This window comes from Triturus cristatus, chromosome 6 (assembly GCF_964204655.1).
Source record: "Triturus cristatus chromosome 6, aTriCri1.1, whole genome shotgun sequence".
NCBI lineage: Eukaryota > Metazoa > Chordata > Amphibia > Caudata > Salamandridae > Triturus > Triturus cristatus.
Genome location: NC_140589.1, coordinates 1,102,608,911 through 1,102,623,038, shown reverse-complemented (window position 1 = coordinate 1,102,623,038; position 14,128 = coordinate 1,102,608,911).

The following is a 14,128-nucleotide window of genomic DNA, read 5'->3' as shown; positions in this document are numbered from 1 at the left end:
GTACGAGTCTAAGACCTTAGCTATTAGGCCAGAGTAAGAGTTAAGACCTTAGCTATTAGGCCAGAGTAAGAATTAAGACCTTAACCAGTAGGCCAGAGTAAGAGTTAAGACCTTAACCTGTAGGCTAGAGTAAGAGTTAAGACCTTAACCTGTAGGCCATAGTACGAGTCTTAGACCTTAGCTATTAGGCCAGAGTAAGAGTTAAGACCTTAACCAGTAGGCCAGAGTAAGAGTTAAGACCTTAACCTGTAGGCCATAGTACGAGTCTAAGACCTTAGTTATTAGGCCAGAGTAAGAGTTAAGACCTTAACCAGTAGGCCAGAGTATGAGTTAAGACCTTAACCATTAGGCCAGAGTACGAGTCTAAGACCTTAGCTATTAGGCCAGAGTACGAGTCTAAGACCTTAGCTATTAGGCCAGAGTAAGAGTTAATACCTTAGCTATTAGGCCAGAGTAAGAGTTAAGACCTTAGCTATTAGGCCAGAGTACGAGTCTAAGACCTTAGCTATTAGGCCAGAGTAAGAGTTAAGACCTTAACCATTAGGCCAGAGTACGAGTCTAAGACCTTAGCTATTAGGCCAGAGTAAGAGTTAAGACCTTAACCAGTAGGCCAGAGTAAGAGTTAAGACCTTAACCAGTAGGCCAGAGTACGAGTCTAAGACCTTAGCTATTAGGCCAGAGTAAGAGTTAAGATCCTAACCATTAAACCAGAGTACGAGTCTAAGACCTTAGCTATTAGGCCAGACTAAGAGTTAAGACCATAGCTATTAGGCCAGAGTATGAGTCTAAGAGCTTAACTATTAGGCCAGAGTAAGAGCTAAGACCTTAACCATTAGGCCAGAGTACGAGTCTAAGACCTTAGCTATTAGGCCAGAGTAAGAGTTAAGACCTTAGCTATTAGGCCAGAGTAAGAGTTAAGACTTTAACCATTAAGCCAGAGTAAGAATAAAGACCTTAAACGTTAGGCCAGAGAAAGAGTCTAAGACCTTAACCATTAGGCCGGAGTAAGAGCTAAGACCTTAACCATTAGGCCAGAGTAAGAGTCTAAGACCTTAACCATTAGGCCAGAGTAAGAGTTAAGATCTTAACCATAAGGCCAGAGTAAGAGTCTGGCCAGAGTAAGAGTTAAGACCTTTACCATTAGGCCAGATTAAGAGTCTAAGACCTTAACCATTAGGCCAGAGTAAGAGTTAAGACCTTAACCATGAGGCCAGAGTAAGAGTCTAAGACCTTAACCATTATGTCAGAGTAAGAGTCTAAACCTTAGCTATTAGGCCAGACTAAGAGTTAAGACCTTAACCATCAGGCCAGAGTACGAGTCTAAGACCTTAGCTATTAGGCCAGAGTAAGAGTTAAGACCTTAACCATTAGGCCAGAGTACAAGTCTAACACCTTAGCTATTAGGCCAGAGTAAGAGTTAAGACCTTAACCATTAGGCCAGAGTATGAGTCTAAGACCTTAGCTATTAGGCCAGAGTAAGAGTTAAGACCTTAACCAGTAGGCCAGAGTAAGAGTTAAGACCATAACCTGTAGGCTATAGTACGAGTCTAAGACCTTAGCTATTAGGCCAGAGTAAGAGTTAAGACCTTAGCTATTAGGCCTGAGTAAGAGTTAAGACCTTAACCATTAGGCCAGAGTATGAGTCTAAGACATTAGCTATTAGGCCAGAGTAAGAGTTAATACCTTAACCATTAGGCCAGAGAAAGAGTTAAGACCTTAACCATTAGGCCAGAGTACGAGTCTAAGACCTTAGCTATTAGGCCAGAGTACGAGTCTAAGACCTTAGCTATTAGGCCAGAGTAAGAGTTAAGACCTTAACCTGTAGGCCATAGTACGAGTATAAGACCTTAGCTATTAGGCCAGAGTAAGAGTTAAGATCTTAGCTATCAGGCCAGAGTAAGAGTTAAGACCTTAACCAGTAGGCCAGAGTAAGAGTTAAGACCTTAACCTGTAGGCCAGAGTAGGAGTTGAGACCTAAACCTGTAGGCCATACTATGAGTCTAAGACCTTATCTAATAGGCCAGAGTAAAAGTTAAGACCTTAGCTATTAGGCCAGGGTAAGAGTTAAGACCTTAACCAGTAGGCCAGAGTAAGAGTTAAGACCTTAACCTGTAGGCCATAGTACGAGTCTAAGACCTTAGCTATTAGGCCAGAGTACGAGTTAAGACCTTAACCATTAGGCCAGAGTACGAGTCTAACACCTTAGCTATTAGGCCAGAGTAAGAGTTAAGACCTTAAACATTAGGCCAGAGTACGAGTCTAAGACCTTAGCTATTAGGCCAGACTAAGAGTTAAGACCTTAGCTATTGGGCCAGAGTAAGAGTTAAGACCTTAACCATTAGGCCAGAGTACGAGTCTAAGACCTTAGCTATTAGGCCAGAGTAAGAGTTAAGACCTTAACCAGTAGGCCAGAGTAAGAGTTAAGACCTTAACCATTAGTCCAGAGTACGAGTCTAAGACCTTAGCTATTAGGCCAGAGTAAGAGTTAAGACCTTAGCTATTGGGCCAGAGTAAGAGTTAAGACCTTCACCATTAGGCCAGAGTACGAGTCTAAGACCTTAGCTATTAGGCCAGAGTAAGAGTTAAGACCTTAACCTGTAGGCCATAGTACGAGTATAAGACCTTAGCTATTAGGCCAGAGTAAGAGTTAAGAACTTAGCTATCAGGCCAGAGTAAGAGTTAAGACCTTAACCAGTAGGCCAGAGTAAGAGTTAAGACCTTAACCTGTAGGCCAGAGTAGGAGTTGAGACCTAAACCTGTAGTCCATACTATGAGTCTAAGACCTTAGCTAATAGGCCAGAGTAAGAGTTAAGACCTTAGCTATTAGGCCAGAGTAAGAGTTAAGACCTTAACCAGTAGGCCAGAGTAAGAGTTAAGACCTTAACCTGTAGGCCATAGTACGAGTCTAAGACCTTAGCTATTAGGCCAGAGTAAGAGTTAAGACCTTAACCATTAGGCCAGAGTACGAGTCTAACACCTTAGCTATTAGGCCAGAGTAAGAGTTAAGACCTTAAACATTAGGCCAGAGTACGAGTCTAAGACCTTAGCTATTAGGCCAGACTAAGAGTTAAGACCTTAGCTATTAGGCCAGAGTACGAGTCTAAGACCTTAGCTATTAGGCCAGAGTAAGAGTTAAGACCTTAACCAGTAGGCCAGAGTAAGAGTTAAGACCTAACCTGTATGCCATAGTACGAGTCTAAGACCTTAGCTATTAGGCCAGAGTAAGAGTTAAGACCTTAGCTATTAGGCCAGAGTAAGAATTAAGACCTTAACCAGTAGGCCAGAGTAAGAGTTAAGACCTTAACCTGTAGGCTAGAGTAAGAGTTAAGACCTTAACCTGTAGGCCATAGTACGAGTCTTAGACCTTAGCTTTTAGGCCAGAGTAAGAGTTAAGACCTTAACCAGTAGGCCAGAGTAAGAGTTAAGACCTTAACCTGTAGGCCATAGTACGAGTCTAAGACCTTAGTTATTAGGCCAGAGTAAGAGTTAAGACCTTAACCAGTAGGCCAGAGTATGAGTTAAGACCTTAACCATTAGGCCAGAGTACGAGTCTAAGACCTTAGCTATTAGGCCAGAGTACGAGTCTAAGACCTTAGCTATTAGGCCAGAGTAAGAGTTAAGACCTTAGCTATTAGGCCAGAGTAAGAGTTAAGACCTTAGCTATTAGGCCAGAGTACGAGTCTAAGACCTTAGCTATTAGGCCAGACTAAGAGTTAAGACCATAGCTATTAGGCCAGAGTATGAGTCTAAGAGCTTAACTATTAGGCCAGAGTAAGAGCTAAGACCTTAACCATTAGGCCAGAGTACGAGTCTAAGACCTTAGCTATTAGGCCAGAGTAAGAGTTATGACCTTAGCTATTAGGCCAGAGTAAGAGTTAAGACTTTAACCATTAAGCCAGAGTAAGAATGAAGACCTTAAACATTAGGCCAGAGAAAGAGTCTAAGACCTTAACCATTAGGCCGGAGTAAGAGCTAAGACCTTAACCATTAGGCCAGAGTACGAGTCTAAGACCTTAGCTATTAGGCCAGAGTAAGAGTTAAGACCTTAACCTGTAGGCCATAGTACGAGTATAAGACCTTAGCTATTAGGCCAGAGTAAGAGTTAAGAACTTAGCTATCAGGCCAGAGTAAGAGTTAAGACCTTAACCAGTAGGCCAGAGGAAGAGTTAAGACCTTAACCTGTAGGCCAGAGTAGGAGTTGAGACCTAAACCTGTAGGCCATACTATGAGTCTAAGACCTTAGCTAATAGGCCAGAGTAAGAGTTAAGACCTTAGCTATTAGGCCAGAGTAAGAGTTAAGACCTTAACCAGTAGGCCAGAGTAAGATTTAAGACCTTAACCTGTAGGCCATAGTACGAGTCTAAGACCTTAGCTATTAGGCCAGAGTAAGAGTTAAGACCTTAACCATTAGGCCAGAGTACGAGTCTAACACCTTAGCTATTAGGCCAGAGTAAGAGTTAAGACCTTAAACATTAGGCCAGAGTACGAGTCTAAGACCTTAGCTATTAGGCCAGACTAAGAGTTAAGACCTTAGCTATTAGGCCAGAGTACGAGTCTAAGACCTTAGCTATTAGGCCAGAGTAAGAGTTAAGACCTTAACCAGTAGGCCAGAGTAAGAGTTAAGACCTAACCTGTATGCCATAGTACGAGTCTAAGACCTTAGCTATTAGGCCAGAGTAAGAGTTAAGACCTTAGCTATTAGGCCAGAGTAAGAATTAAGACCTTAACCAGTAGGCCAGAGTAAGAGTTAAGACCTTAACCTGTAGGCTAGAGTAAGAGTTAAGACCTTAACCTGTAGGCCATAGTACGAGTCTTAGACCTTAGCTATTAGGCCAGAGTAAGAGTTAAGACCTTAACCAGTAGGCCAGAGTAAGAGTTAAGACCTTAACCTGTAGGCCATAGTACGAGTCTAAGACCTTAGTTATTAGGCCAGAGTAAGAGTTAAGACCTTAACCAGTAGGCCAGAGTATGAGTTAAGACCTTAACCATTAGGCCAGAGTACGAGTCTAAGACCTTAGCTATTAGGCCAGAGTACGAGTCTAAGACCTTAGCTATTAGGCCAGAGTAAGAGTTAATACCTTAGCTATTAGGCCAGAGTAAGAGTTAAGACCTTAGCTATTAGGCCAGAGTACGAGTCTAAGACCTTAGCTATTAGGCCAGAGTAAGAGTTAAGACCTTAACCATTAGGCCAGAGTACGAGTCTAAGACCTTAGCTATTAGGCCAGAGTAAGAGTTAAGACCTTAACCAGTAGGCCAGAGTAAGAGTTAAGACCTTAACCAGTAGGCCAGAGTACGAGTCTAAGACCTTAGCTATTAGGCCAGAGTAAGAGTTAAGATCCTAACCATTAAACCAGAGTACGAGTCTAAGACCTTAGCTATTAGGCCAGACTAAGAGTTAAGACCATAGCTATTAGGCCAGAGTATGAGTCTAAGAGCTTAACTATTAGGCCAGAGTAAGAGCTAAGACCTTAACCATTAGGCCAGAGTACGAGTCTAAGACCTTAGCTATTAGGCCAGAGTAAGAGTTAAGACCTTAGCTATTAGGCCAGAGTAAGAGTTAAGACTTTAACCATTAAGCCAGAGTAAGAATAAAGACCTTAAACGTTAGGCCAGAGAAAGAGTCTAAGACCTTAACCATTAGGCCGGAGTAAGAGCTAAGACCTTAACCATTAGGCCAGAGTAAGAGTCTAAGACCTTAACCATTAGGCCAGAGTAAGAGTTAAGATCTTAACCATAAGGCCAGAGTAAGAGTCTGGCCAGAGTAAGAGTTAAGACCTTTACCATTAGGCCAGATTAAGAGTCTAAGACCTTAACCATTAGGCCAGAGTAAGAGTTAAGACCTTAACCATGAGGCCAGAGTAAGAGTCTAAGACCTTAACCATTATGTCAGAGTAAGAGTCTAAACCTTAGCTATTAGGCCAGACTAAGAGTTAAGACCTTAACCATCAGGCCAGAGTACGAGTCTAAGACCTTAGCTATTAGGCCAGAGTAAGAGTTAAGACCTTAACCATTAGGCCAGAGTACGAGTCTAACACCTTAGCTATTAGGCCAGAGTAAGAGTTAAGACCTTAACCATTAGGCCAGAGTATGAGTCTAAGACCTTAGCTATTAGGCCAGAGTAAGAGTTAAGACCTTAACCAGTAGGCCAGAGTAAGAGTTAAGACCATAACCTGTAGGCTATAGTACGAGTCTAAGACCTTAGCTATTAGGCCAGAGTAAGAGTTAAGACCTTAGCTATTAGGCCTGAGTAAGAGTTAAGACCTTAACCATTAGGCCAGAGTATGAGTCTAAGACATTAGCTATTAGGCCAGAGTAAGAGTTAATACCTTAACCATTAGGCCAGAGAAAGAGTTAAGACCTTAACCATTAGGCCAGAGTACGAGTCTAAGACCTTAGCTATTAGGCCAGAGTACGAGTCTAAGACCTTAGCTATTAGGCCAGAGTAAGAGTTAAGACCTTAACCTGTAGGCCATAGTACGAGTATAAGACCTTAGCTATTAGGCCAGAGTAAGAGTTAAGATCTTAGCTATCAGGCCAGAGTAAGAGTTAAGACCTTAACCAGTAGGCCAGAGTAAGAGTTAAGACCTTAACCTGTAGGCCAGAGTAGGAGTTGAGACCTAAACCTGTAGGCCATACTATGAGTCTAAGACCTTATCTAATAGGCCAGAGTAAAAGTTAAGACCTTAGCTATTAGGCCAGGGTAAGAGTTAAGACCTTAACCAGTAGGCCAGAGTAAGAGTTAAGACCTTAACCTGTAGGCCATAGTACGAGTCTAAGACCTTAGCTATTAGGCCAGAGTACGAGTTAAGACCTTAACCATTAGGCCAGAGTACGAGTCTAACACCTTAGCTATTAGGCCAGAGTAAGAGTTAAGACCTTAAACATTAGGCCAGAGTACGAGTCTAAGACCTTAGCTATTAGGCCAGACTAAGAGTTAAGACCTTAGCTATTGGGCCAGAGTAAGAGTTAAGACCTTAACCATTAGGCCAGAGTACGAGTCTAAGACCTTAGCTATTAGGCCAGAGTAAGAGTTAAGACCTTAACCAGTAGGCCAGAGTAAGAGTTAAGACCTTAACCATTAGTCCAGAGTACGAGTCTAAGACCTTAGCTATTAGGCCAGAGTAAGAGTTAAGACCTTAGCTATTGGGCCAGAGTAAGAGTTAAGACCTTCACCATTAGGCCAGAGTACGAGTCTAAGACCTTAGCTATTAGGCCAGAGTAAGAGTTAAGACCTTAACCTGTAGGCCATAGTACGAGTATAAGACCTTAGCTATTAGGCCAGAGTAAGAGTTAAGAACTTAGCTATCAGGCCAGAGTAAGAGTTAAGACCTTAACCAGTAGGCCAGAGTAAGAGTTAAGACCTTAACCTGTAGGCCAGAGTAGGAGTTGAGACCTAAACCTGTAGTCCATACTATGAGTCTAAGACCTTAGCTAATAGGCCAGAGTAAGAGTTAAGACCTTAGCTATTAGGCCAGAGTAAGAGTTAAGACCTTAACCAGTAGGCCAGAGTAAGAGTTAAGACCTTAACCTGTAGGCCATAGTACGAGTCTAAGACCTTAGCTATTAGGCCAGAGTAAGAGTTAAGACCTTAACCATTAGGCCAGAGTACGAGTCTAACACCTTAGCTATTAGGCCAGAGTAAGAGTTAAGACCTTAAACATTAGGCCAGAGTACGAGTCTAAGACCTTAGCTATTAGGCCAGACTAAGAGTTAAGACCTTAGCTATTAGGCCAGAGTACGAGTCTAAGACCTTAGCTATTAGGCCAGAGTAAGAGTTAAGACCTTAACCAGTAGGCCAGAGTAAGAGTTAAGACCTAACCTGTATGCCATAGTACGAGTCTAAGACCTTAGCTATTAGGCCAGAGTAAGAGTTAAGACCTTAGCTATTAGGCCAGAGTAAGAATTAAGACCTTAACCAGTAGGCCAGAGTAAGAGTTAAGACCTTAACCTGTAGGCTAGAGTAAGAGTTAAGACCTTAACCTGTAGGCCATAGTACGAGTCTTAGACCTTAGCTTTTAGGCCAGAGTAAGAGTTAAGACCTTAACCAGTAGGCCAGAGTAAGAGTTAAGACCTTAACCTGTAGGCCATAGTACGAGTCTAAGACCTTAGTTATTAGGCCAGAGTAAGAGTTAAGACCTTAACCAGTAGGCCAGAGTATGAGTTAAGACCTTAACCATTAGGCCAGAGTACGAGTCTAAGACCTTAGCTATTAGGCCAGAGTACGAGTCTAAGACCTTAGCTATTAGGCCAGAGTAAGAGTTAAGACCTTAGCTATTAGGCCAGAGTAAGAGTTAAGACCTTAGCTATTAGGCCAGAGTACGAGTCTAAGACCTTAGCTATTAGGCCAGACTAAGAGTTAAGACCATAGCTATTAGGCCAGAGTATGAGTCTAAGAGCTTAACTATTAGGCCAGAGTAAGAGCTAAGACCTTAACCATTAGGCCAGAGTACGAGTCTAAGACCTTAGCTATTAGGCCAGAGTAAGAGTTATGACCTTAGCTATTAGGCCAGAGTAAGAGTTAAGACTTTAACCATTAAGCCAGAGTAAGAATGAAGACCTTAAACATTAGGCCAGAGAAAGAGTCTAAGACCTTAACCATTAGGCCGGAGTAAGAGCTAAGACCTTAACCATTAGGCCAGAGTAAGAGTCTAAGACCTTAACCATTAGGCCAGAGTAAGAGTTAAGACCTTAACCATTAGGCCAGAGTAAGAGTCTGGCCAGAGTAAGAGTTAAGACCTTTACCATTAGGCCAGATTAAGAGTCTAAGACCTTAACCATTAGGCCAGAGTAAGAGTTAAGACCTTAACCATTAGGCCAGAGTAAGAGTCTAAGACCTTAACCATTATGTCAGAGTAAGAGTCTAAACCTTAGCTATTAGGCCAGACTAAGAGTTAAGACCTTAACCATCAGGCCAGAGTACGAGTCTAAGACCTTAGCTATTAGGCCAGAGTAAGAGTTAAGACCTTAACCATTAGGCCAGAGTACGAGTCTAACACCTTAGCTATTAGGCCAGAGTAAGAGTTAAGACCTTAACCATTAGGCCAGAGTATGAGTCTAAGACCTTATCTATTAGGCCAGAGTAAGAGTTAAGACCTTAACCAGTAGGCCAGAGTAAGAGTTAAGACCATAACCTGTAGGCTATAGTACGAGTCTAAGACCTTAGCTATTAGGCCAGAGTAAGAGTTAAGACCTTAGCTATTAGGCCTGAGTAAGAGTTAAGACCTTAACCATTAGGCCAGAGTACGAGTCTAAGACATTAGCTATTAGGGCAGAGTAAGAGTTAAGACCTTAACCATTAGGCCAGAGTAAGAGTTAAGACCTTAACCATTAGGCCAGAGTACGAGTCTAAGACCTTAGCTATTAGGCCAGAGTACGAGTCTAAGACCTTAGCTATTAGGCCAGAGTAAGAGTTAAGACCTTAACCTGTAGGCCATAGTACGAGTATAAGACCTTAGCTATTAGGCCAGAGTAAGAGTTAAGAACTTAGCTATCAGGCCAGAGTAAGAGTTAAGACCTTAACCAGTAGGCCAGAGTAAGAGTTAAGACCTTAACCTGTAGGCCAGAGTAGGAGTTGAGACCTAAACCTGTAGGCCATACTATGAGTCTAAGACCTTAGCTAATAGGCCAGAGTAAGAGTTAAGACCTTAACCAGTAGGCCAGAGTAAGAGTTAAGACCTTAACCATTAGTCCAGAGTACGAGTCTAAGACCTTAGCTATTAGGCCAGAGTAAGAGTTAAGACCTTAGCTATTAGGCCAGAGTAAGAGTTAAGACCTTAACCAATAGGCCATAGTACGAGTCTAAGACCTTAGCTATTAGGCCAGAGAAAGAGTTAAGACCTTAACCAGTAGGCCAGAGTAAGAGTTAAGAACTTAACCTGTAGGCCATAGTACGAGTCTAAGACCTTAGCTATTAGGCCAGAGTAAGAGTTAAGACCTTAGCTATTAGGCCAGAGTAAGAGTTAAGACCTTAATCATTAGGCCAAAGTACGAGTCTAAGACCTTAGCTATTAGGCCAGAGTAAGAGTTAAGACCTTAGCTATTAGGCCAGAGTAAAAGTTAAGACCTTAACCAGTAGGCCAGAGTAAGAGTTAAGACCTTAACCGTTAGGCCAGAGTACGAGTCTAAGACCTTAGCTATTAGGCCAGAGTAAGAGTTAAGACCTTAACCAGTAGGCCAGTGTAAGAGTTAAGACCTTAACCATTAGGCCAGAGTCTGAGTCTAAGACCTTAGCTATTAGGCCAGAGTACGAGTCTAAGACCTTAGCTATTAGGCCAGAGTAAGAGTTAAGACCTTAGCTATTAGGCCAGAGTACGAGTCTAAGACCTTAGCTATTAGGCCAGAGTACGAGTCTAAGACCTTAGCTATTAGGCCAGAGTAAGAGTTAAGACCTTAGCTATTAGGCCAGAGTAAGAGTTAAGACCTTAGCTATTAGGCCAGAGTACGAGTCTAAGACCTTAGCTATTAGGCCAGAGTAAGAGTTAAGACCTTAGCTATTAGGCCAGAGTACGAGTCTAAGACCTTAGCTATCAGGCCATAGTACGAGCCTTACACCATAGCTATTAGGCCAGAGTAAGAGTTAAGACCTTAACCATTAGGCCAGAATACGAGTCTAAGACCTCAGCTATTAGGCCAGAGTAAGAGTTAAGACCTTAACCATTAGGCCAGAGTAAGAGTTAGGACCTTAACCATTAGGCAAGAGTACGAGTCTAAGACCTTAGCTATTAGGTCAGAGTAAGAGTTAAGACCTTAGCTATTAGGCCAGAGTAAGAGTTAAGACCTTAACCAGTAGGCCAGAGTAAGAGTTAAGACCTTCACCATTAGGCCAGAGTACGAGTCTAATACCTTAGCTATTAGGCCAGAGTAAGAGTTATGACCTTAGCTATTAGGCCAGAGTAAGAGTTAAGACTTTAACCATTAAGCCAGAGTAAGAATGAAGACCTTAAACATTAGGCCAGAGAAAGAGTCTAAGACCTTAACCATTAGGCCGGAGTAAGAGCTAAGACCTTAACCATTAGGCCAGAGTAAGAGTCTAAGACCTTAACCATTAGGCCAGAGTAAGAGTTAAGACCTTAACCATTAGGCCAGAGTAAGAGTCTGGCCAGAGTAAGAGTTAAGACCTTTACCATTAGGCCAGATTAAGAGTCTAAGACCTTAACCATTAGGCCAGAGTAAGAGTTAAGACCTTAACCATTAGGACAGAGTAAGAGTCTAAGACCTTAACCATTATGTCAGAGTAAGAGTCTAAACCTTAGCTATTAGGCCAGACTAAGAGTTAAGACCTTAACCATCAGGCCAGAGTACGAGTCTAAGACCTTAGCTATTAGGCCAGAGTAAGAGTTAAGACCTTAACCATTAGGCCAGAGTACGAGTCTAACACCTTAGCTATTAGGCCAGAGTAAGAGTTAAGACCTTAACCATTAGGCCAGAGTATGAGTCTAAGACCTTAGCTATTAGGCCAGAGTAAGAGTTAAGACCTTAACCAGTAGGCCAGAGTAAGAGTTAAGACCATAACCTGTAGGCTATAGTACGAGTCTAAGACCTTAGCTATTAGGCCAGAGTAAGAGTTAAGACCTTAGCTATTAGGCCTGAGTAAGAGTTAAGACCTTAACCATTAGGCCAGAGTACGAGTCTAAGACATTAGCTATTAGGGCAGAGTAAGAGTTAAGACCTTAACCATTAGGCCAGAGTAAGAGTTAAGACCTTAACCATTAGGCCAGAGTACGAGTCTAAGACCTTAGCTATTAGGCCAGAGTACGAGTCTAAGACCTTAGCTATTAGGCCAGAGTAAGAGTTAAGACCTTAACCTGTAGGCCATAGTACGAGTATAAGACCTTAGCTATTAGGCCAGAGTAAGAGTTAAGAACTTAGCTATCAGGCCAGAGTAAGAGTTAAGACCTTAACCAGTAGGCCAGAGTAAGAGTTAAGACCTTAACCTGTAGGCCAGAGTAGGAGTTGAGACCTAAACCTGTAGGCCATACTATGAGTCTAAGACCTTAGCTAATAGGCCAGAGTAAGAGTTAAGACCTTAACCAGTAGGCCAGAGTAAGAGTTAAGACCTTAACCATTAGTCCAGAGTACGAGTCTAAGACCTTAGCTATTAGGCCAGAGTAAGAGTTAAGACCTTAGCTATTAGGCCAGAGTAAGAGTTAAGACCTTAACCAGTAGGCCATAGAACGAGTCTAAGACCTTAGCTATTAGGCCAGAGAAAGAGTTAAGACCTTAACCAGTAGGCCAGAGTAAGAGTTAAGAACTTAACCTGTAGGCCATAGTACGAGTCTAAGACCTTAGCTATTAGGCCAGAGTAAGAGTTAAGACCTTAGCTATTAGGCCAGAGTAAGAGTTAAGACCTTAATCATTAGGCCAAAGTACGAGTCTAAGACCTTAGCTATTAGGCCAGAGTAAGAGTTAAGACCTTAGCTATTAGGCCAGAGTAAAAGTTAAGACCTTAACCAGTAGGCCAGAGTAAGAGTTAAGACCTTAACCGTTAGGCCAGAGTACGAGTCTAAGACCTTAGCTATTAGGCCAGAGTAAGAGTTAAGACCTTAACCAGTAGGCCAGTGTAAGAGTTAAGACCTTAACCATTAGGCCAGAGTCTGAGTCTAAGACCTTAGCTATTAGGCCAGAGTACGAGTCTAAGACCTTAGCTATTAGGCCAGAGTAAGAGTTAAGACCTTAGCTATTAGGCCAGAGTACGAGTCTAAGACCTTAGCTATTAGGCCAGAGTACGAGTCTAAGACCTTAGCTATTAGGCCAGAGTAAGAGTTAAGACCTTAGCTATTAGGCCAGAGTAAGAGTTAAGACCTTAGCTATTAGGCCAGAGTACGAGTCTAAGACCTTAGCTATTAGGCCAGAGTAAGAGTTAAGACCTTAGCTATTAGGCCAGAGTACGAGTCTAAGACCTTAGCTATCAGGCCATAGTACGAGCCTTACACCATAGCTATTAGGCCAGAGTAAGAGTTAAGACCTTAACCATTAGGCCAGAATACGAGTCTAAGACCTCATCTATTAGGCCAGAGTAAGAGTTAAGACCTTAACCATTAGGCCAGAGTAAGAGTTAGGACCTTAACCATTAGGCAAGAGTACGAGTCTAAGACCTTAGCTATTAGGTCAGAGTAAGAGTTAAGACCTTAGCTATTAGGCCAGAGTAAGAGTTAAGACCTTAACCAGTAGGCCAGAGTAAGAGTTAAGACCTTCACCATTAGGCCAGAGTACGAGTCTAAGACCTTAGCTATTAGGCCAGAGTAAGAGTTATGACCTTAGCTATTAGGCCAGAGTAAGAGTTAAGACTTTAACCATTAAGCCAGAGTAAGAATGAAGACCTTAAACATTAGGCCAGAGAAAGAGTCTAAGACCTTAACCATTAGGCCGGAGTAAGAGCTAAGACCTTAACCATTAGGCCAGAGTAAGAGTCTAAGACCTTAACCATTAGGCCAGAGTAAGAGTTAAGACCTTAACCATTAGGCCAGAGTAAGAGTCTGGCCAGAGTAAGAGTTAAGACCTTTACCATTAGGCCAGATTAAGAGTCTAAGACCTTAACCATTAGGCCAGAGTAAGAGTTAAGACCTTAACCATTAGGACAGAGTAAGAGTCTAAGACCTTAACCATTATGTCAGAGTAAGAGTCTAAACCTTAGCTATTAGGCCAGACTAAGAGTTAAGACCTTAACCATCAGGCCAGAGTACGAGTCTAAGACCTTAGCTATTAGGCCAGAGTAAGAGTTAAGACCTTAACCATTAGGCCAGAGTACGAGTCTAACACCTTAGCTATTAGGCCAGAGTAAGAGTTAAGACCTTAACCATTAGGCCAGAGTATGAGTCTAAGACCTTAGCTATTAGGCCAGAGTAAGAGTTAAGACCTTAACCAGTAGGCCAGAGTAAGAGTTAAGACCATAACCTGTAGGCTATAGTACGAGTCTAAGACCTTAGCTATTAGGCCAGAGTAAGAGTTAAGACCTTAGCTATTAGGCCTGAGTAAGAGTTAAGACCTTAACCATTAGGCCAGAGTACGAGTCTAAGACATTAGCTATTAGGGCAGAGTAAGAGTTAAGACCTTAACCATTAGGCCAGAGTAAGAGTTAAGACCTTAACCATTAGGCCAGAGTACGAGTCTAAGACCTTAGCTATTAGGC